General features: G+C 53.9%; 2 long non-coding RNA genes across 2 annotated transcripts in view; one reads left to right on the top strand and one right to left on the bottom strand.

Annotated features, from left to right (window-relative positions):
* LOC108397780 (uncharacterized) overlaps nucleotides 1-19,685 on the top strand; it is a 45,749-nt gene extending 26,064 nt beyond the window's left edge. Inside the window, exons 5-6 of the long non-coding RNA XR_012120772.1 lie at nucleotides 16,441-16,632; nucleotides 18,876-19,685. This is a non-coding gene — a long non-coding RNA (uncharacterized lncRNA). The remainder of the gene's footprint in view (nucleotides 1-16,440; nucleotides 16,633-18,875) is intronic.
* On the bottom strand, nucleotides 13,769-20,901 carry LOC140843199 (uncharacterized). Its single transcript, XR_012120773.1, has 2 exons — nucleotides 20,417-20,901; nucleotides 13,769-14,052 (listed from the first exon to the last, which is right to left on the bottom strand). It is a non-coding gene; the product is annotated as an uncharacterized lncRNA (long non-coding RNA).
* Nucleotides 20,902-23,043: the final 2,142 nt, after the last annotated feature.

Here is a 23,043-nt window from a genome sequence, read left to right as displayed (position 1 = left end):
GCCTCCCTTGACCAGCATCACTCGCTCTTCCTGTCCTCTAACCAGAAGGTACAGCATCGGGCGTCTTCAGAGCACTGCACTCTGGCTCACCCACTTCTCCCGACGACTTCTCATGCTCAATCCTAACTTAACCTCCTCCTTGAAGCCTTCTCTGATTAGTACCATTCCAACTAAGAGTTCTCTCTTTCCTCTATTTCTCTTTCCCCGTATCATGCACGCGGCTCTGAGCACAAACTGCGAATTGATACCCCTTGTATTGTTCAGCTTTTCTCAGTGTGCGTGTGTGAATGTGTGTGTGTGTGTGTGTGTGCGTGTGTTCTCTACAGCCGTGCTGTGTGGGCTCCAGGGACGCATCATTTACTTGCAGTTTTTGTAGCATTAGCACAGCGAGTAGGCGTGTAAGGCGATTGTAGGAGCCCAGGGGACAGGAATCCCCTACAGGGCACCGATGGAAAAGTGCCCTGCTGCCCAGTGAGTCCCCATCTGTCTGGGGCAGGGCCACAAGAGGAGGGTCACCCTGCCCGAGCTGCGGCCCCAGGCCATTGGACGTCTATTTGCATGAAGACCCAAAGGGCCTCATGACAAAGATCTTCCCCTAAGGAAAAGCAGGGATATGCACGACCCTGACTGTCTCAGAGCAGAGCAGGTATGTAAGTGGGCCTCACACTGTCCACTGTGCAGACTCTGAGAGGGGAAAGCCCCACCTCTGCCCCACAGGGTTCAGAATCCCCATGGAGGAGGTAAGGCTTCCAAGATGCAGCTCAACTGCATTTGAACTTCACTGTGCCTCTTACTGTGTGGCTGAAAACAAGCCTCCTAACTTCAATTTTTTAGTCAGTGAAATGGGTACCAAAACTCTTGTTTTGCAAGGCTGTTAAGAAGATTGAAGGTAATGAATTCAGAGCACCTCACACCTGTAGAGAGAAGTGACCTTAAGACAGGACTAGAGGGTGCGATCCTGGAGCTCGGAGGGCTTTGGAGGGGACCGTGAGTAGCTGCGGAGCCTTGGGAAGCCCCGTGGCTGGGCCCCTGGCACCCTGCCTGGCAGGGGCTTTTGTTGGTTCCCCAGGAGTGGTGAGCATCTCTCAGGGAGCAGGGCCGTGCTGTGAAAACTGTTTGCTCTGAGATGATGGTGTGGGGAGAGGATGCATTTAGAAAAGGCCGCCTCCCCCGTGTGCAGCTGGGCTTGTGCAGCCAGGCAGTGAGCCAGGGTGGGCGAGCCAGGAAAGTCGTAGGCAAGCCCCCATCCCCACCTCTCGTCGCCCCACGTACTTCTGCATATTGACTAGGACCAGTATCTCTGTTCCGATTCTGAGCTGAGAGACCATGGAGACCTATGGTTGCTGGGATGGTGGTGGAGAAGGATACTTAATTTTCACCCTTGTGCAAAAGGCAGAGTGCCAGGGAAGCGGCCCATGAAAGTATGCATTCATTTCTATCCAAGACTTACTTTCACAGAAAAGTCTGGGTATGTCTTGTTTAGATGTGGGGCCACTGGGACCATAGACTTTAGGATTCCACTCTCTCTGCTGGATTTTGGGGCCACTCTAAGACAAAGCTGTACTGTTGCTGTGCCTCTAAGGCCCCAAAGTCCGGCTGGAAAACTGAGAAGTAGGCAAACACGCAACCTGAGGCCATGACTACCCAAAGGTGCTGATGCGTAGGCTGAGCTCCTCCTACCACACATGGACCCCCCCTTCCTCAGGCTGAAGGGAAGTGGACAAAGTGCTTTCTCCAGGCCTCAGGTAGAAGTTTAAAGCCCAAACAAACTGGTCTCAAATGTGGCCAAAAGAGTCTAGAAGGCCCGTCATGATATCAGTGCAAACAGGAAGTCCAGAGCTATTTAAATGAAAGCAGAATATACAGCACAACTGTGCTGTAGCCAAAAGAAGAAAGCACCCAACCTAGAAGAAAACATACCCATGGAACAGAAGAGGACTCTTCATTACCATTTCATACATCAAACAACTTTGGAGAGACCTGAATTCTCCCTCTAAGTCACATGAGAGAAATCACAGCACGGGGAAAGGATTGCTGGGCAGAAAGAGTGAGCCAAGGACCCAAACCTCTGCATATACTGAATGAATGAGGAAGAGCCAGGGAGGAATTGACACAGCTGAACACAGATGAAATTGAAATCAGTGACCTGGTCCACTTGCTTACCAAAGAGCCTGCAAGCAGCTATCCCCTCTCAGCTTGCCGCTCCCTTGTTGCAGCCGGACTTTGTTCTGTCAACCTTACTTTTTAGACAAAGTATATAGCAGTGGTTCTGGGAACCATGGTTTCCCCGTTCACCACTTCACTTCAGCCCTGCAATGCTGCTTGTGGAAAATAGGCTTTTTTCTTTTTCCCACACCAACTCCCCAGCCAACACACACACACGCACACTTTCATCATGCTTTATTTTGTTTGAAAAAAAAATCAGTATTTGTCTTGTTTCTTTTTTTTCTAACTCACCTAATATAGACCCACTGCAGGAACTTGACCCCTTTCAATCTGGGAGGCTCCAAGCTTGCAGGAGCCTGCCAGGTATTGCAGTTGTACCTCTTCATCTTTGTGAGGTCTGGCAGAGGGCCACCTGCTGCTGTGCCCAGGAAAACCCTTCATAGTGCTGTGGGGGCCCAGCTGTGGCGCCATTCTCCTGCTGCCAGGAGAGCAGAGGGGCAGCCCCAGGGGTCGCTCAAGTCTCCCGGCTGTGCCTGCAAGTGGCAGTGGGCTGGCCCGGCAGGAAGAGGTGCTGAGGAGCCAAGTGCCAAGCATTGTGACTTAGGGCCACCAGCCACGCCTGGAATGATTCACCTCCGACGACCTCTTGGTCTGCTGCAGACCCTCAGCTTGGTCTGAGGGTGCCCCACAGGCAAGTTCCAACATAATGGTGAACGCTTATCATGGCACGACTTTAAGGCCCCTGGGTAGGGCTCCTGAAAAACATGGTCACGTGTAACCTTCATAAGAGCCCTAGAAGAGAGGTGTTAATTTTCCTACTTTACAGAAGGAAGCAAGCTGAGACTTAGAAAGCAGAGGAAGGCTTTCAAGTTCAAGATCATCCGCTAGCAAGGAGGGGAGCTGTGACCCCCAGAGCTGGCCTGAGAAGGCACCATATTTCCCACCAAGGAGAAGTCTTGTCGCAGCAGCAGGAGGCCCACAAGTCCTGCCCAGGTGCCAGTCATGCAGGGACCTGCTGATTCATGGCTGCTGCGCGGGTGTCTGCAGAGGGCCATCAGGCCTGACCAGGAGGTAGCAGCTGCCACCCCTTCAGGGCAGAGCTGACTGGAGATGCGGGCATGCAGGGTGTGGTGTGGGCTGTTCACCCTGGAGGCTCCCGCGTCTGAGCTGGTGACACCAGGGCTGTGAGGGCTGTTTGCTCGCCCAGGGGTCACTCCAGGTGTGGGTGCTGCCCACTGGTCGGCAAGGTGGGGTGGGAGTCGTGCTGAGTCATTTCTCCAGCAAGGAGGGAGGTGCTGCTTCATTCCAGAGAGCCCGCGTGCGTGCCCCGAGGCTCCCTGTCCCTGGAGCACAGTATTGGGAGACTGTTTTGCAATGGACACCTGGGGTAGGGATGGGGGTGCCCTCTGGGGAATGGGGAAGTCCGGGGCAGGTCTTGTCAATCTACGCTTCCTGCGACGCCCCATGGGCAACAGGACCAACCTCTTAGTACTAGAGCACACACCAAGTGAGCCCCAAGAGGGACTTGTAGATCACTTCACCTGATATCCTCATTTTACGGATGAGGAAACGGAGGCTTGAGCGGAGCCATGACTCTTCTAAAGTGACCAGACCAGTGAGGGGCAGAGGTCACAGGCTCCTGACTCCTCAGCACACCTGTGGCCACCCACGAACTGCCCTGCAGCTGCCCTGGCACCTTTTCCCATCTTACTGCAGACCGAGTCCATGTCCCACCCCCTTTCCACTCCCAACCTGGCTCCTCCCAGACCAAACCAGACATTCCCTTTCCCACCCAAGCTGGTCATCCCTCCCTCCGGGCCTGTGTCCCCCTGTTCTACACCCCGGCCCTGCAGCAGCTCCTCACTCACCCCACTGGCTTGCCCTACAGCTCCTTCTCATCCTTTACAACCTAGATCAAACATCACCTCCTCCAGGAAACCTCCCCTTATCTCCCCTGTTGGAAATGTCCCTTTCTCCTCTCTATTCCTGAACCCATTCTTGGGGCTTTTCTATAGGACCAGGTATCTGCTTTCTCTCTCTCTTCCACAACAGTTCACAAAGTGCACATTTCCCTTGGGACAAGAGGAAATGAGAAGGGGGAGAATTGTAAACACCCTCCCCACCTAGTTTGGACACAGGAAATCTAAGACTCAAGGATGCTAGATAACTAATGTATGAGTTTGGGAGCAGACGTGGGTCCCTGGGCCTCTGACTCCCACACCATTTGGACAGGAGCCAGCTTGCTTCCTCTGCAGAACCACCTCTGCTGTCTCTGGGGATGGAGTCCCTGGAGTTGTGCAGTGCACAGCCTGTGTGACTGTATTCCTTGGCCCTGCCTCTGTGCCTGGATCAGTAAGGCAGATGCTCAATAAATGTGGGTAAACTCAGTAGAATCAGAGTCAGCTCTCTTTTCTTTACCTTCCTTCCTGAACCTGTTCCCCCACACCCCCCACTGCACTTGAACTCCCTGCGTTTTCCACTGAATTTTTCATTGGGAAGGTGCACATTTAGAGATGTGGAGCACACGCTTTGCTGGGCCTCAGCTTTGATGAATCTTTGATGCTGATGCTGGGGAAGCAGATGCTGCAGCGGGCAGGGGAAGGGAGGGAGGAGCTGGGGAGGCGCTTGTGAAGGATGAGGTCCCTTCCCCTCCTCTTCCAAGGGCCTGCTGGGCCTAGGTATGCCCGGCACTAGAAACCTGTGTCTGTGTGTTGGTGGTGGGGGTGGGGGTAAGAGCATGCAGGCTGTGAGTGGGAGGGGCAAGAACGAGTCCGGGGGCAGGCAGCTGGAAGTGCATGCTACCCCTGGCACCCACTCTAACCTCCGCCCACCCATGTCCCCTTGCTCTCCACTGGCTTGTAGGTCATTCTAATTCCTATCTGTGAGGCTTCAGCAGGTCACTTATCCTTTCTGAATCTCAGTTCCTCATTCCTACCTCCTAAGGCCACTGTGAGTAGCTGAGACACCTTGTTTACTGTGCCCGACTCACATCACATGCTGATTAAATATCAAACCCCTGTCCCTCCACTGAAATCCACTCAGAGCCTGGCAGGATTGATACCCAGCTTCATGCTGTCTGCACAAAGAGCAGAGGATAACCAACATCGAGAGTGCTGTCCTTGGCATCTGAAGGCCAGGTTGTACATGTGCCTCCAACAATGCCTGCTGGAAGAGAGACCCTGCCCGAGGCATGGATGGGCCCTGCAATGCCCAGCACAGGTGCCTGGCCGGACCGAGGGGATGATGGCAGCCGACACTTGGGCACAGCGGGAATGCCAGCCCTCTACCCAGGACCTGCTGCTCTGCATGGCCTCTGTTAGGGATCTAGGGCTGCTACCTTGCGGACACTGGGGATGATTTGTTTTTGGCCCTCTTTCTGTAATTTGCTTCCTATTGCAAATTCCCCTTTTGCTAAAACCCACAGGCGTGGAGTCTGCCATGGGCAACTGCCTGCGCTCTGCCGGCTGACCTTGCTCCACACAGCCTCTCCCTTCTCCCTAGCATTTCTCTGTCGGCTGAGGTGAAACCACTCACCTACCAAGGCAGGGTCCAGTAGGCCAGTCCCGCGGCAGTCTCTGGAGTTCCTTCAAGGCCCCCTGGGAACTGCCAGCAGGAGACCATTAGATGCTACTATGGGCTCTGGCTGCCAGCACAGCTCTGTTCCACAGAAGTCCCTCAGCAGGTGACCACCGAGGGCTGAATGCCCACTCACAGGTCAATCTGCATGCATTTGCATACCCCAAGGGGCCACCTGGCCTGGAAAGTCCTTCTGACTCTGGGGGCTGTGTTATGTGCTTAACCTCCCAATGCATGATGGATTGTGCAAGTCCTTTCTGCCGGTGGGGGTGGGAGGGAGCTGGGAGGGAACTCCCCGACAGCCCCCTGGCTCTTCTCTGTAACTGCCTTCAGGTCTGGTGTCATGGGTTGGTCAACTGTCTGAGAGTTCTCCCTCTGTTTGGGGTTAGCAAGATGCGTAAAAAGCAATCCTTCCTACCTCTTCTTACCCCCATCCCCACCAGGGTAGTATTAGTCAGCCACACCTGTGGATTCTTTATTCAGATTGCTTTCCCCATTAACATCCCCAAGGGAGCGCCTGAATTACTTATGTATCCCTGGGCTGACTCTGCCTTTCAGAATTACTCACTTTGTGTGGGTCTGCACAAACAGAGGTAATGGATGAGAGGAGGACTGCTCTTGGCCTCAGACGGCAGGTCTGGGGAAGTCCCGCAGGGCTGCAGAAGACTGGGAACAAAGCGGTCTCCTCGGGGACTCGACTGCCTGGGTCATTCAGTCACCTCTGGTCTGTGCCCACTGCTCATCTTGCTGTCCAGACGGTCCCAGAATGTGGGAATGTCGGAGCCTGGTGATGCAAAGCTGTGGTCATCAGCAACAGGTTTTGGCATCCGGGGCCAAACTAGAGGGTTATTCTGGGTTTGGGGGGAAGCTTGGAGCTGGAAAGCAAAGGGGCTGGCACTTTGTTAGGGATGTTAGGGATGAGGGTGTTCACTTTTTGCCAGGAATTCTTTTGCTACCAGATAACAGCCAACCTTAAATTTGGGTTCCAAATCCGAGCCCTTCTAATGGAGGCCTGGGATACCTGGAACCCTTCCCAGGGTGGGGGGTGCCTAGTCAGCTCTGCATCCCCCAGCCCCTCAGATGCTCCAGCTGAGGTGAACCCAGCTGGGCTGCTCACCACCGTCGCAGTCATATCCCTCATCACATGGCCTGGGAGCAGCAGGTAAGTGTCTTGGGCGGCAGGGTGTGCAGTTAAAGGAGTCAGGGACCTGAGATTGACTCACGGGTTGCTACTGGGCAGCACATAGCCCTCTTGAGACCCTGTCTGTGTGGTGAGGGGTGGATGAGAGGTACCCTGTGGAACATTCTAGCTTTGTAGCTCTGCCTCTTTGGCCACCCAGGGCAGCCCCACCATGGTTCAGGTGCTGGCATTTGGGGATGACTCCTGTAGGTCGTGTGCGGGGTTTGGACACAGGCCCTTGCTGAGGAGCGGGCTGAATGGGTGGCTCCTGGGCGGGCCTGCTCCTTCCATCACTGGCAGGAAACCCCACCCCCACCCCTCCTCTCCCACCTCTTCTGTATTTGGCTTTCAGAGGATTTCACCCCCAGGGAAGGAATTAACACTTACGCTGCTGTCACTGACACTAGGATTATTTAAGAGGAGGGGACCCCAGGACATAGAGCATTTATGGGAGTGAGAGAGAGCTTGAGAGGAGAGGATGGCCAAAAGACGAATCCCTTTACTTCACCGACACTAAGTTCTTGCACAAACCCAATTCTACTAGAGTTCCCAGTAACTCTGGGGTGGGAGGGTGCGGGGGGGGGGGTGCACAGCTCCTTTTCCATGGCACACGTGGGAACCTGAGGCTCCCAGTGACTTGCCCGAAGTTGCAGAGCCAAGCTTCAGCAGAGGCGGGCCTTGTGGCTGTGAGCAAGGCACAGCTGGCCCCAGAGGCCCCAAGAGGGCTTGGGGTAATTCAGGGGAAGTCATGCAGGGTTCTGCAGCCAGTGGGACACTTCAAGGTCAGGCCCGCCAGGGGTTCAGGGCTTGAGGGCAGGGGGAGCTGGGGCTTTTGGTCTGAGAGAGGGAGCCTTGAGAGCTGCTGGCTGGGCCTAGTTGTGGGGTTTTAGGAATCAAAAGGGCTGTAAGGTAGACAGAGTCAACCCCATCTCCCCAGTTTGTGGCAGAAATGACTGAGGCTCAGATGGCTCAGGACCCTGAGCAAGGCTCCCAGCAAACTGGGGACATGGTGGACACTGACCCTGGTCTCCTGACTGTTCTCTCCCTGTGGCCCTGGGCTTGTCTCTCTAATAGGTTCCCCAGCAACTGGTTTTCTAATTTCCCCCACCTACGTGTACACGGAAGCTTTCTCTTTTACTCTCTCCCTTGGGCTTTTGAGTTTATATTCCTCTTTCTCTATCCTCTGACCTCCCGCTTTACTGACTTCTTCAACAGCCATTTGTCCATCCAACCGTCCATGTACTCATTCACTGAACAAGTATTTATGGGCATCTCCATGTGCCAGACTCGGTTCTGGGCCAAGCCAACCTGGTGCCAGCATACTCTAGAAAAGGGACAGAGACTTCAAATGCATAATCCCACCAACACACAGTGAGGCCTGCGACTCATGCCAAGGAAAAGCACAGGGTACCAGGAGAGTGTTCCCCTAAGTCCTGGCCTGGGCTGGCGGGTCAGGGAACCTTCCTGCCGAAAGTGACATCACTCTACCCCCTCCTTGACCCTGCCAGCTCCTCAAGGTCAGGAAACCCAGCGTCCACCCCTCTGACGTCTTCTCAGCAAAGAGCACAGCAGCGTCCCCGGGGCGCCCTGTGAAGCCCTGGGGGCCGCGTTGGGAGAGGAATGAGTGAGGGCTCCTTGCTGATGACTTGGGGTCCAGTGGCCCCTTCTGGCCTTTGATCGGCCCTCTGAGAATCACTGTCTCAGGCCATCTGTTCTGGCTGTCCTTTTTCACCTTGTGATGCAAACGAATGACAGAAAGACTATCTGGTATGAAGGGGTCATTTTTGTTGGAAAGAGCCCTGGTTCTGGGATCAGAAGACTCAGGCTCCAGTGCTGTTTCTACCCAAGCAGCTACGTGGACTTGGCAAGCTGCCCTCCCGGGACCTTACTGTCCTTATCTGTGGCATGGGTCTGCCTGTTTCCCAGACCACGGAGAGGGCAGGTGCCAGTGCCTGTGACAGTTGAGTACTGAGACCTCTCCAGAGGCTTTTCTGCCAGGAGAAAAATGCTGGGTGGACTGAGTAGTAGGCTGAGGGTCTGGCAGGATCACGGGTGGGATGGAGCCCCCCAGCCCAGGCCATTAGCCATGCAAAGCCCGAGGCTCCTGTGCTGTGGGCTTCACTTGGAATAAACAAGCAGCACTTGGGTGGAGCAGGTAGAGTCGAGGAGGGAGGCCCCAGCTGGTCCCCGGATGCAGGCATGGCTAGTGCATGAGAAGACCCGGGGGGGCGCTCATTACTGGCTCTGCTTCCCCTACTCCCCTCTCCCGACAGGGAAGCGGGGTCCTTCCTGCGGGGCCATCAGATATTCAGAGCAGAAGACGCGGAGCTGCCAGACCAGGGAAAGATGCCCCTCCTGGCCTCCAGGTCATGCCCAGGCTGGTGCAGGGGTACCCCGGAGCCCATACCCCCTCTTTTAATCCCTTTTCCTCTTCCTGGCCTGCCCTTCACCTGCTTCTGGCTTACCAGTTTTTCTTCTTTTTCCTTCTGTTCTGCCCTCTGTCGGGGCTCATTCTTCCCCCCTTAGCAGTCCTCTCTTTCCTTTTATTCATTTAGTGACTTAATTGACCACCTCTTCCTTACTGGGCCCGGGGTCTGGGCAGATGCCCAGGATGTTTGGTGGAATGGTTTGCAAGAGCTGGTTTTCCTCAAGTGAAAATACTGCTGGAGTTCAGTACATAAAGCGGAGCAGGGGGAGCTGTGCTATCCTGGCCTTGGCCTCTTGGGCCCATGGTGGGTGTGGGGTGTCTTCAGACCCAGCGTGGAGAGGGGTTTGCCCAAGTCACTCAGCAGCTTGGGAGCACAGCTGGGACGGGAGCCGGGTTGCAAGGTGTCTTTGTCCCTGATGACCTGTGTCTGCTCCCGTTGGGCTCTAACTTCCCATCAAGCTCGCTTCGGTCTCTGCCCGCGGGTCTGAGCCTTGTGCTGGGGCATCTCCAGTGCTCTCTGAATATGGGTCGAAGCCAGGGGTTGACAGAGGACCCAGGTGGCATCCAGGTCAAGTGGATATTGAGGATAAGGCAGCCATGGCAAAGAAGCCCCCGGAGGGGACGTTGATACCCCCCGCTGTGGTCTTGGGGGAGTCAGAAGAGAAGCAGGAAGTAGAGGTAAAGAACCCCTTCTCCTTGCCCAGAAGGGCTATGGTAAATGGACGTCAGGTATCCATCTCCAAGAGCACCTCAGGCCCTGCCACACTGTGTAATCCATTCTACAGCTAGTGGGGGAGTTTTACTGTCCTCCTTTCCCCAGAACAAAACTGAGGCTTTGTGAAGTTCACTGCCATGCTCAAGGTCTCACAGCCAGTGGCAGTACTGGGATCCGAAACCAGTGTGGCTCCAGAGCCAGGCCCAACCACTCCCTTGGAAGGGGTTTGGTGGCTCTGGGATGTGTCCGGGAGCCTGGAGCTCTTGACGTACCAGCAGCTGACATGGCCCTTTGTCTTCCCTGCCCATATTCCCCACCCTGGACACCTCGTGGTCATGCTGACTCGGGCCTGTCCAGGGGATGAGAGGGATCTTGGCAAAGAGGGCCTGAAATGCAGCACCTGGCTATCCTCTCAGGTGGATGCCTCTAGTCATCTGCCGCCCCCAGACAAGGAATAATTTCTTGCAAGTTTCTGTAAAAGGCTGTTTTGTTTGATCTTGGAAGCCACATCTGTACAGGCAGGGCCTACGAGATTCAAGATCACTGGTGCACATTATCAAGACGTTTGGCCTGATGGAATAATCAGAAGGATATTTCAAGGAGGCTGTGAGTGCCTCTGACATCTGGAGGATCTCCAAGCATTTATATGCATGCTCTTGGGGCCTCTCCCTTGAATTGGGAGCTGGAGCCTCCCTGTCTCATGATGGAATTGCTCTGTACATTTGGCTTTTCAAATCCTGGATGTTCCTAGAGTCTAGAAGTACATTTTGGTGTGAGCCCCCTTGTAGGAAAATAAGAGCGATTTCCACCTCTTACCCCCGGCATTAGAGGAAAAAGGGTCCCCTCTTCTCTGGCAAGCCTGGGACCACTGGGCATCAGAGACTACCTGCTTTTCCTGCCCATGGGCCCCCCTGAGAGGAGGAGTGAGTATTTTCCTCCTGGCTTCATTTATCCCAGGAACTTGGAAGTGGGAGAGAGAATTTCCTCATTTCATAAAAGTTTAAACTAATGTACATAGGCAGCCGGGTCCTACCTAGCTATTTCCTCTCTGCTGCCCAGAGATAATTCTCTCTCTTCCTGGTGAGAGATAAGGTTATGGAAGACAACAGACAGCTGATGGTGGGCGATGGTGTGTTTGATGGGAGGAGTGTTATCTTGTGGAGAACTCATGGGAAAACCAGCGTTGACTGAGCAGTATGTGCCAGATACTTCATATAATGTCATTTCATATAATTTGTACAATGATCCTGTGAACTAAAGGATTCCTTTCCCAATTTCACAGGTGGGGAAATTGATGTTCAGAGAGGTGAAGTGACTTACTTCAAGTCACACAGCTGGAGGCTCAAACCTCAGTCCCTGTGCCGCTAAGGCCTGGGCTGTGAGTTATGTAGCTTCCTGCAGGAGCGGCAGTTGCTGACAGCCTCGGGGTGACCGGTCAGGTCCTGGCCTGCTAGCTTGGGGACTCAGACTCTCCTCACTTGGATCTGGGTGAGACCTATTCAGGGGCAGGTGGGGTGGAGCTTGCTGATGGGGAAGCTGGAAGATGGCATCCACCCCAAAAGAACCTTGTCCCTTTGCTTGAGCTTTGGGGGAAGAAGGCTTTGGAGTTGAACCTGGCAGGTCTTGATCTTGCATGTCCCCTGATCTTGCATGCCAGGTTCAGGTAGCTCACATGGTCTACCCCTCAGGGTGCCCATGTGTAAAACAGGGCTTGCAGCAGCGTCTTTCTCTTAGGAGCGGCGTGAGGGGCCATGAGTCAATGATGTCTGCTGCCTCAGCCCAGTGCATGGCTCCTCTCTGTGAATCCTTTCCGGAGCCACAGTCCTCTACATTCTGTGATCTCACTTTGATGTATTGTCTGCCCACCACAGCTCTGTGAAGTAAAGGGGTCTGTCACTTTCCTTGCTGGTGGAGGGACAGGGTCCCCTTTGGCCACCACTCATGAGAGGGCCTTTGCTGTGCCCGCTCATCAGATGTGTGTGTGTCAGCAAGGTCTGTCCCACCCTGGAGTGCCAGCTGCCCTGGGGAGCTCCCTGGCATAAAGGTTGTGTGCTTCCCCTGGGAATGCTGAAGAGAGGGTGCCTTTCTCCTGAAGCCCGTTGGGAGGGGGTGTCCCTGGGAATGTGACCAGGTTACAGAGGGGTCATGATGCCCAGTGTATGCCCATGGATCTCAGAACTTCCTGGGGCTTCCCACAACTTGGAAGAGACGTATCTGAGCCTTGACGGAATATGAGTCATCTCAGCAGCGTGGACAGGAAGTCTGCTCTGACCAGAGCATGGCAGTGGCAGGCCGACCTAACGAAGGAAGCTTGTGCTGAAAGAAGGCATTCAGACAGGTGTGCAGTATTGGGAAGGCCCCAGGACAAGAGGTGGGGCACAGTCACAGTGAGGCAGGGAAGAAGTCCTCGGCCCTCAAGAGTTGCTCTGTCATGTATTTCTCCCCACAGTCTGGGAGGTGTAGGTGTGGGAACCTCTGTGTTATCAGGGAGAGAAGTGAGGCCCAGAGAGGTATGTCTCACATCTAAAGGCGCACAGATAGTGGAGCGGCCTCAGGGAAACCAGATCTGTCTGGCTCCAAGGCCTGCAGCATTGCCTTTCTCCTTGGAGTTCGGGTGGTGGTGCTGGACGTGCCTGCTCACTGAATCACCAGCTGGTGTCGGCTCTCAGTAACAGGCCAGAGAAGCCAAGCAACAGCTGAACAGGCTCTGGGTGGAGGAGACAGCCAGCACCTGGGGCTCACAGGGAGAAGGCCATGACAGGGGCTCACGGGGCTGACTTCTTGGGGGTCCCTTTTAGCCTGGGCAGTTGAGGAGTCTCTGGGGCAGAATTTGGGGCTGTATTTTAGACCATAGCTCATCCGTGCTCACATCCACCTGTCCCGCCTGAAGGGCTCTGCCAGGCTTCCCCGTCCTCTCCCACTGGAGAGTTGGTATCAGCTGCTTCCCCTCCTCCTCTCTGACCCCTGGACCTGGAACCCAGACAGATAGGCACCTCCTGTGCTTTCAAGCCTGGCTGTACTGGACAGGTTAAAATGTTTTATTTAATTCAGCAAACATGCCTGTGGCCAAGAGAGAGTGTCTCAGTTAACTAGAGGCTTCTCCCCTCAAGGAGCTCACAGTTCAGGGTTGGTGTGAGACAAATGACCAGGCCATCACAGTGGGACATGTCTGTGGATGGAGACGTGAAGGTGCAGTGAACCCAGCCTGAGGAATCAGAGAGAACTGCCCTGGGAAGAGATGTTTAAGTGAGGTTTGAAGAAGGAAGAGCTGGGATTAGGATCCCCAGGCCCCTGTGCACAGCAGGAGGTCCAGAGCACCCAGGGCACCCCCTTCTCCATACAACCAGGCCTTTGGTTAATCACTGAGCCGCCAGCATTGCTGATGGCGAGGATGCCAACTGGGGAATTTCTATCATGTGCTGACTGTTGATGGATTTGAATCAGAAATGTCTCATTAAAGCTGGGCAGTACAGAGCTTCAGCCCTTCTGGAATTGGAATCTGGAGGGTTAGGGGAGTCAGGGAATCCATGTTTTAAACCAGTGGCTTGTCCACAGTTTGAGAGCCCAGTTTGAGGACACTGCTTTAGGAGGGGCACATGTTCTCCTTGAACCCAGCCCATGCTTGATACAATGGAGGCACTCAATAAGTAAGACGCAAAAGCAATGGAGAAAATAAAATAAAATAAAATATAACAAAAGAAAGTAAAAGAAAAGAGATGTATACTTTGTGCTTCTCTGTATGAGACTATCTCTCTGGGGTGACAAACCATCCACATGGAAAAGATTCACGTCTGTGCAGCCTGGGAGCCACAGCGGACCCGCCCTGCTGAGGCACGTCCCACATTCGCTGCCCAGATCGGGCAGGCAGGGCTGAGGGGAGTCCTGGGAGGAGCACGATGGCGTCAGGGGGCAGGACACGTTCTCCACCACTCTGTCGAATCCAGTTGAGCCAGGAGTGCCTCCTGTGTGCTGGCCCAGGGCTAGCTGCTGAGGGCACGAGAGAGAGAGAGAGAGAGGCGGTCTGTGCCGTCTAAGAAGTAACTGTTTAGAAAGGGAGACGGACTTGTAAATACGAAACTACACCAGGGTATGATACATACAGAGAGAGCATGGCATAGGGATTAAAATCTGGGCTGTGATCTCAGTGCCATTGTGGCCCAGCTGGGGAACCTGGGGCAAGTTCCTAACATCACCCAGTGTTGGGCCCTGGTCTGCAAAGTGGGATCATTTTAGCACATAATGCAGAGAAAGTGATTAGCTCTGTCAGGGTGGGGATCAGAGGTAGTGAAGGCAGGACAGAGTTTTGAAGGGGGAAAATGAGTTCATTAGGCAGGTGAGGATGGAGGGGCTTCGCAGGCAGTTGGAACATGCTGTACAAGGACTGTCTGAAACAGATAGCAATGTATTGTCTTCAAGGATATGGTCAGAGAACCGTAACCACCTGGGAGTGGCTAGAGGTGAGAAGGATGGGAAAGGAGTGGAGATGAAGCCATGGTCCTGTTGGGGAGGGTGCTAAATGCCATGTCATCGATGGAGCTTTCTGGGATGCAATCATGCTGCCGTTTTCTGATGCTGCACTCATAGCAGATATTGCTAATCAGTCACAGAAGCCAGGAAGTGACTTTGGCATCCTTATTGAATCTCTAGGCAGCCACGACCAACTGATTGTCATTGACCTGTCAGCTGAAGTCTGTTTGTCGTCCCTGAGAGAGGTCTGGATGCTGGTCCCCCCAGAAGCCAGTCACACATCCCTGCCCCAGCTGGGAGTCTTATCAGGCCTTTCCTGTCTTTGCCACATTGCGGTGTGGGCCGGCAAGCCATAGCCTTTCCTTCTGTGAGGCCTGCCTTTGCTGGGTCCATGTTCCACCCACAGGCCTCGGAGGCAGCGGCAGCAGCCTGCCGAGGGAGGTCTGGCTGGCCTGGGGCTGTTCTGCCCAGCCCTCCCCGCAGAGCCCAGCGTACGGCCCACCCTGGCCAGGCTTCCCTGTGAGAGCGCGGGCGGGTCTCTCCACGGGGTCTGGCTCTCTTTCCACCTGCAGCAGCTGTTGCCCAGGGTCACCACACTGGGCTCACGGACAACTTTCAAAGCTTGCCCAAGATATTTCTAGTTTGGGAAGAACCTCAAGGGGCATGTGTAAGTGAGGGATGTGGTCGGGGCGGGGCTTGCTTGAGAGGGGCCCCTGCAGCAGGGGCCGGGAATAACCCAGCCGACACTGCATGGCACAGCCATGGTCCATTTTAGCAAACCTTATATTTGGAGAGGAAAGAATGAAGGGCAGATGGCTTTCAGAGAGCGTAGATTCAAATCCTGGCTCTGCTACTTTCCGGCTCTACCACTTGTCTTCTCTGTGCTCCACTTTTCTCATCCATGACATGAGGATAATAGTAGCAGCTACTCACGGGTTTGTTTCAAGGATTAACTGGATGAGTCTAAGGGAAGCACTGGTGCTTAGTAACCACAAAACAAAGATGATTTATTAGAAGGAAGGAACGACAGAAAGTGCACACAAAAGGCTTGTGAGAAGGAGAAGTGCATCTGGACTGACCCTGGCAGTAGGTAAAGCTTCCCCTCAGCTCTCAGGGGCCCCGTGGCCTGTCCCGCCTCCATGTCACCCCCAGGACAAACCTTGCTTTTCCTCGCTGACTCTGGCCTCTCTCCTCCCCAAAGGCATGGGGCTCCTGTGAATTCCCTCTAGCCTGGTGAAATAGGAAATTCATCTCCCTTTAATCTTATGCTTCCTGTACAGGATTCCACTCTGCAATTAGATAAGGAAATTAAGCTGCCACGAATTTTCTGTTGGCTGATTCTGGTTTTCAGCATTTTCAATGCTGCTTTTCCAACTGTCTTTAAGCTGAGGGAAACAAAGACCTAATCTCTTCTGCAGCCGTGTTTATTCTGTGTCTTCAAAAACTGAATCACACTGGTATTTTGCTTTACTGGTTTGGGAAGAAGGGAGGAATGAGGTTCCCTCATCTCTCCCAGAGGGCATGGGCTCCAGCCCTGTCACCCCAGCCTCTCCCCAGCTTTCTGGGTGTGAGGGGATAAGGGCCCATTATTTGTTTGCTCACTCAGAGTCTAAGTGTATCAGTCAGTGACAAGGTGACTGACAGCTGGGCGGTGGAGGACTAGGACCCTAGTATTTCCTGAGCATCTACTATGGCCGGGCACAGGGTAGGCTTTCATATTAGCTGGGTTACTTCTCCCAAGACATCAGGAAGGGGCCATATTATGCTCCCCATTTTACAGGTGGGAAAACTCAGGGTAAGGAAGGTTAAGTCACTTAATCAAGCCATAGAAAGGCAGCAGTGAAGCTGGGGTTCCAGCTCAGCTCTGGCTTACTCCAAAGCCAGTTCTCTTTCTTTCTCTCTCTGCAGAAAGGTGAACAGAGTGGACCTCAGCCCCGGTGAATGGGCAGGGGGCTGCCAGCCTGGCAGCTCTGTTCTTCCCACAGCTGCAGGCAGACACGGATGACTTGGGGACAATCAAAGTTACAGGCGCGGGCAGTGACAGAGGGCTCCTGAGCCACAGGGACTGGATTTTCCTGGAGGGGTTTTCCACTGCCTCAGGTACCCAGGTAGATTGGACACTGGACAGGCAGATTCGCCTCCACCTGTGGGTCGGGGGTGGATGTGCAGCGCGCTGGGGGTGCGCTGGGACCTGTGGGACGGCAGAGGCCGGGGCCATGCAGCTGTCTGGAGGCTCAGGCTGGCTGTGCCAGGAATGGGGCAGGAAGTGGTTTGTGGGGAGTGAGACCAGGCTGAGGCCGTGCGATGTGGCTCTGCCCGAGGCTTCTGCTCTGGAAACCTGACTCATGTGGGCAAACACCAGGCTCCCCCTTCTCCAGGGGGCAGTCAGTGCAGTCACAGGCCCTGGCTGCCAGGGATGAGAGGCTGAACCGGCCTCAGGAACCTGAGGCCACCCCAGGGGTCAGTGGTCTCACCGTGGGCTGGTTGGGTGGGGGTGTTTGGAAAGGCGAGTCCATGCAGGCTGGAGCAGGCAGAGCAGCAGGGGGAGACAGGCCGTGTGCTCTGCCTGCGGGGCTGGGGCTGCTCCCCCGGAGGCCTTGCTCGGAGCCCCAGCTTGGTTCTGACTCACCACGTGAACTTGGTCAGGGCCTTTTCTGTCTCTGGGCCTCACTTTCTTTCTTTATCTCTAAGATGAGGTTTCCACCAGCTCCGAGAGTTAGATGACTCTCCCCTGCCCCCACCCAATCAAAGAAGCATGCAGACCACAAGGGAACAAAATAACAACACGGAAAACCACAGCTAACAAGGAGGAGCTGCTGGCGAGGTGCTAGGCCTTGCTCTGAGCCCTTTGCAGGATTTCTATGGTCCCTCCAACAGCCCTGATGAGTGCATTCCACAGATTCAGAAACAGACGGGAATGTTCATGAGATCCACGGGTGGGGCCCCCTGGCCCACACACCGCAGACAAGGGGAAATCTGGAGTGCACCAAGGGGCTGCCAGACGCCACCTGCCCAATGACCCTGCCGACCTGCCTTACCCTGGTGCCGCTGGTCTGCATTGTCACCTCCTTCCCATGCTGCCTCCTCAGCCACTCGAGTCATGACACATGGATAAGAAATTTCTTTCCCCAATTATTCTGGGAAAAAGGAGTGCTGGACCCTGCTGCACAGATATTCTGCTCTTTTCTGAGTTGTCTCTCACCTTACTGCCGGCGCTCCCCGACTCCCTGCTCCTCCCATCAGATCCCGGGGTGACAGAACCCAGGGGCACCTTATAGACCAAATGGAGTAAAGCTCTGGCCAGCTCCAGGGGGCATCCTCAGCGGGCCGGGAGGGCTGCACATGCCCAGCTCTGAGGGCTGCCTGTTGCTTCTGCCAGGTCCACGGTCATCTGTGTGTTCTGCATGCAGTGTTTTGTGAAGAAAGTGTTGTCCTGCACAAAACAAATTTGAATATCTCTGAAGGAGTCCAACCCTCCCATTTAATGGGTGGTGAAACTGAGGCCCAGAGAAGGGAAATGACCTGACCCACAGGCATTTGACGGTAGATCTGGGACTAGAGCTCAGGGGTCCTGACTCACAGGTCTGTGCTGTGCACCTTCCAGAGCTCTGGTCAGGCATGGCTGGGCTTGGGGTTGGACCAGGAGTTGCCTGTCTTGAGCAAGGATGAAGATCCTTGGCTGTTAGAAACTGCAAGCAAGAACTTTTGGATTCCACTAAGCAGGGCATGGCTACTAAAGTAGGGTAAAGCCCAGCTTCCATTTTTCCAGTTTTATTGAGATATAATTGACATATAATATTGTGCAAACTTAGGGTGTACAATGTGATGACTTGATCCAAATATAGATTGTGAAATGTTTGCCACAGTCAGGTTAGTTAATACCTCCTTCACCTCACATAGTTACCATTTTGTTGTTATGGTGAGAACATATAAGATCCACTCTCTTAGCAACTTTCAAATACACAACACAGTATTGTTAATTATTGTCACCAGGCTGTACATTACAGCCCTGGAACATATTCATTTTGTAACTGAAAGTTTGTACCCTTTGACCCTTTCCCTGTGTACCCCACCCTGCAGCCCCTGGCAACCATCTGTATTCTCAGTTTCTGTGTTTGATGTTTTTAGATTCCACATGTGTGTGAGATCATACAGTATTTGTCTTTTTCTGCCTGACTCATTGCATTTAGTGTAATGCCCTCAAAGTCTACCCATGTTGTTGCAAATGACAGGATTTCTTTCTTGGTTATGGCTTAATAATATTCCATTATATATGTAACCACATTTTCCTTAGCCATTCCTCTGTTAATGAATACCAATTTGCATTTTTCTCTTGGGGAAAGTGGCTCAGTTCTGGCTAGAAACAGCAGATCTTCTAGATGAGACAATGCCAGCAAAGCATTTAACAAGAGTGTCTGCGTACAATTGGTGTTCAAAACTGCTAACAGGCTGAACAACTGTTGGCCTACTCAGAATCGCCTTCCATTGACTCATGGCGAAGAATCCAAGAGGCAAGACTTGGCTCAAGAGCGGGAGGGAAGGCCAGTGTCTCCTTCCAAGGCCAGAAAGCAGAGTATGTGTTGTTCCTTCCTCTTTGCACCTCTCACAACCCTGGCTGAATATTTTGGGGTACACCAGTTTGGGTGTACAAAGACCCCTGATTCCAGACCAGTGACCCTGGTCCTCATCCTAAGTGTCACCAGCTCCTCCCCCTGGGCCTCGATTTCTTCCTCTGTGAAAGGGAGGGGTTGGACCTGGTGATGATGGTGGTCCTCAACTTTGGCCACTCAGAAAATCACCGGGGCAGTTGTCAAAGAATTAGGAGGCCCAGACCTCACCCTGGGTCAGCTACACTTCTGTGGGTGCCATTTGAGCATCTGTATTTTTGATGCTGATGCCTAGTGAAGGGTGAGAACCACTGGCCTAGGTGGTTCTTGGGTCCCTGGGGGTTGAATCACGGGGTATGGGTTCTCTACGGACCGCTGCGAGCTGAGCTCTGCACCTCTTAGCATGCTGGGGGTGAGCGACAGCATTGACTGCGCATCGCCCTCGGCCAGAAGCTGTCTCCGCACGTGGTCAGACATCTCCCTCCTGCCACGTAACAGGTGCCAGGCGGCCGGCATCTGGATGCTTGCGGGAGGAGTCCACCCGGGACTGGTCTCCAGGGCTGAGACCCCAGAAACCTCATTCTTCTTCCTGCAGGGCCGTCTGGGCACACTGACTGGAGCATGGCGCCCAGGGAGCTCCCAGCTCTGAGGCAGACTCTTGTAGCAGAAGTCAGACCAGCCACAGCCCGGAACTCCCATGCCTCGGACAGAGATCCCGGCAAGCTGCTGGGGTTGGAGATGCCGTGGGAACTCAGCGAGGGCCGGCATCCGAGGCAGAGTCCCCATAGCCGGCCAGGTCTGCTGCTCTGATCTCGGCGGTCTCCTCTGCGGAAGGAGCCACGTCAGCCACAGCCAACGTCGTGTTAAGTGGCTGCTGTGGGGGTTCTGATAAAGAGGACTTCGGAGAGAGGGTCTTTCGGCCCCAGGAATTAAAGTCACAAGGAGGATGACAAAAGGGGAATAAAAGCTTATGGAGCAAGGGTCCGATGATGGGCTGGGAAAGGTGAACTCGGGGGGTCTTTATACCAGAGAACAGAGTTACCACACAGGCCCACCCACTTCAAATGTATATAAGGGTTCAGATTGTACATAGGTGAGTATCTAAGCAAACCTCTAAATAAAAAGAATTTGGCAAGGAGCACCCATTTATAAAATATGGATAAATGGAGTCTGTGCGGCCAAGGTGGGGGATGGGCTCCCGGCGTTGCCCAGGCTCCTCTCTCCTCCTCACCCCCCTGCTTGGTGGCCTCGGCCGGGAACAAGTGAAAACCACTGACCTGGAGCAGGAAGATCAGCTTTTTCCTTCTCCTTCCGAGATGCAGCTCAGGGGAAGTTAGCCCAGGATGCAGCAAGAGCCCCGAGGTGGGGGTCCGGGAGCGTTTCCGGGCCGCGGGTCGGGTCGCTAGGCCCTGTGTCTGGAGGACTTGGAGTGCTGTTGTCTTCGTCCTCCTTAGACGAGCCAATGCCAGCAAGGCAGTCAGCAAGGGTGCCTGCGTTCAGCTGTGCTCTGGATTGCTAACTGGGGCTGAAACGGCTGTTTGCCCACTCGGAGTCAAGGGGTGAACCACAGCCTCTTGGGCGGCCTGCAGGCCTCTGCTCGGGGACCAGGGGGAAAGGCCCCTTCTGCAGGCAGGGGCCCTTCCTGCTCTGCTGCTCAGCCCCGTGAGCAAGGGCGCTCTTCTCTCGGGAAAGCTGCCCTCCCACCACTTGGCTGTGCCTTCTGGGGGATGGAGGCTTGGGGTGGGAGATAAAAAACCAAGTGACCTCCGTGGACCGGCTGCCAGAGCAGAGCAAGGACAGCCCAGTCAGGTGACAGGGGGCTGAGGAGGACACACGGAGGGGGAGGGAAAGACCGGAAGCCGGCCTGGGGTGGAAACCGAGGGTGACCTTTTGAGGGGGCAGACGGGGAAGAACAAGCGTGCAGTTCCAGCCACGTCCACACCCAGAACACATTCCCAGCACCACTGCCCACCACCTCTGCCACGCAACCGCTGGCGAACCGCCGTGTTCTCGCAGCTGCCCCTTGCCCACCCTCCTAAGCAGCTGCTTCTCCCTTCAGCTTATTCTCCGCGTTTGTCAGAATTATCCTTAAGAAGCACATCACCACATCACCCCCCACCTGCTCAGAGCCTGCAGTGGCTCCCCCTTTCCTGTCTGGGTCCCCTGCTTCATCTTGCTCTTCTAGTTAACAGGACTCCAAGGACTTGTTCCTGGGACCACCCCCCCCCCCCAAACTAGCTGCCACTCTCTCCCATTCCCAAATGGCATTGAGTCAGGAGTGCCAGATCAAATAGATGACACTTAGTTAAAATTCGAATTTCAGATCAACAACAAATTATTTTTTAGTATAAATACATCCCAAAGAGAACATTCACTGTTTATCTGAAATTCAAATGTAACTGCACATCCTGTATTTTTATTTGCTACATCTGGCAGCCCTGATCTAGTCCATCCACTCTAGACTTGAGCAGATCAATTGTCCTGTGCTTATGGGCTATTGGAAGATGGTAGAAAGTTACTACAGCTATTTAATTTTAAATAAATTCAAGTACGTTTATTTTAAATGCATGCATTTATTTTATTTTAAATAAATCCACTTGTTTTGAATAGGGCGTCCTAGAGGCCATGCCTCCCCATTGCTTTCTTGCCTTTAGTGACCCAGAGGGTGGAGATTTTAGGAAAGCTGGAGGGGATGGCCTTTTAAGTCAGAAAATCTGGGTTCAAGTATAGGATCTGTCATCCCTGATTGGATCTGGGAGTTTCTTTCACTGCTCTGGCCTCAATTTACCTGTATGTAGGAGCTAAGACTCTTATTTGCCTTCCAGGTAACTGTGGGATTCCTGATGCATGAGCACACCCCATGCGAACAGTATAGTATAGTTATTACGGTCGTGCAGAGTTGCGTCGGGGTGCAGAGTCACCCGATTGGAGGGCTGGGAGGCCCGCCCCAATCCATGAGCTCTGCTCGGTTCAGAACTTGGCCTGGTCTGTGACTGGGCTGTGAGTGTCAAGCCTCGTGACTTCCTATTTGGCAGGCCATGCAGTTCAAGGTTAAGGTCACCAGGGGTCAGGCTTGCACGTGGATCACTGAGCTGTGCCTTTCATGGGGCTCCAGGGGCCGCCAGTCTGTCAGCTAGAGGGACAGTGAGCGTAATGCCTGGCGCGCGTTTTATGTGGCTCTTGGAGCTGTGGGTCTGTGACCTATTGATCTTGAAGGTGAACTGTTAATTCTCGTATTTACATTCTGCTCGGTACCTCCTGGAAGTCTCCCCTTTGACCCTCACCAGGAGACCCCACAGAGGAAGCTGGATTAGGTGGCTGGGGTTTGGGGAGAATTCTGGTCAGGGAGTTTGAAGAGAGGTTGGATCCCTATTGAAGCTTCTTCTTAGTGTTGTTGCGGCTTGTAATGGCTCCTAAGGCTCAGTTTCTTCTTCAGTGGAATGGGGTAATAATGCTTCCCTTGTCAAGGAGTATGTCAGGATCCCAAGAACTGACACATGGCCATTGGACAGGACTATTGTCTCTAGGCCAGTCCAGCCCCTGTGTAGAGTGGCTTATGTTGAAGGTGGAGACATGACAGAAACACAGGAGAAGAACCCAGTACGAGGGCTCATGAGGCACCACGTGGTCCCTTGCTGTGTCCTGGGAGGTAGTGCAAAGCTCTGAGGAGGCAGAAAGGGGGAGTTCCCTGGCACCTGGCATGATCACTCATAGGCAGGGGAACGAGCTCAGGGTCACTAGCAGGTGGCTGACCTGGCTTTGTGGCCCTTGGAAATGGGTCGTAGATCAAGTGTGCAATGTAGGTGTGCCAGATGAGCTAGGTCAGGGCATATGGCTGCTGGCTCCCTGGCATTTCAGGTGCAGTTCAGGATATTTCCTGGGTACCTGCCCTGGCCTTGGGAGC

The sequence above is a fragment of the Manis javanica genome, chromosome 8 (genome assembly GCF_040802235.1).
Source record: "Manis javanica isolate MJ-LG chromosome 8, MJ_LKY, whole genome shotgun sequence".
In the NCBI taxonomy this organism is placed as follows: domain Eukaryota; kingdom Metazoa; phylum Chordata; class Mammalia; order Pholidota; family Manidae; genus Manis; species Manis javanica.
This window is presented reverse-complemented; position numbering and strand designations above follow the sequence as displayed.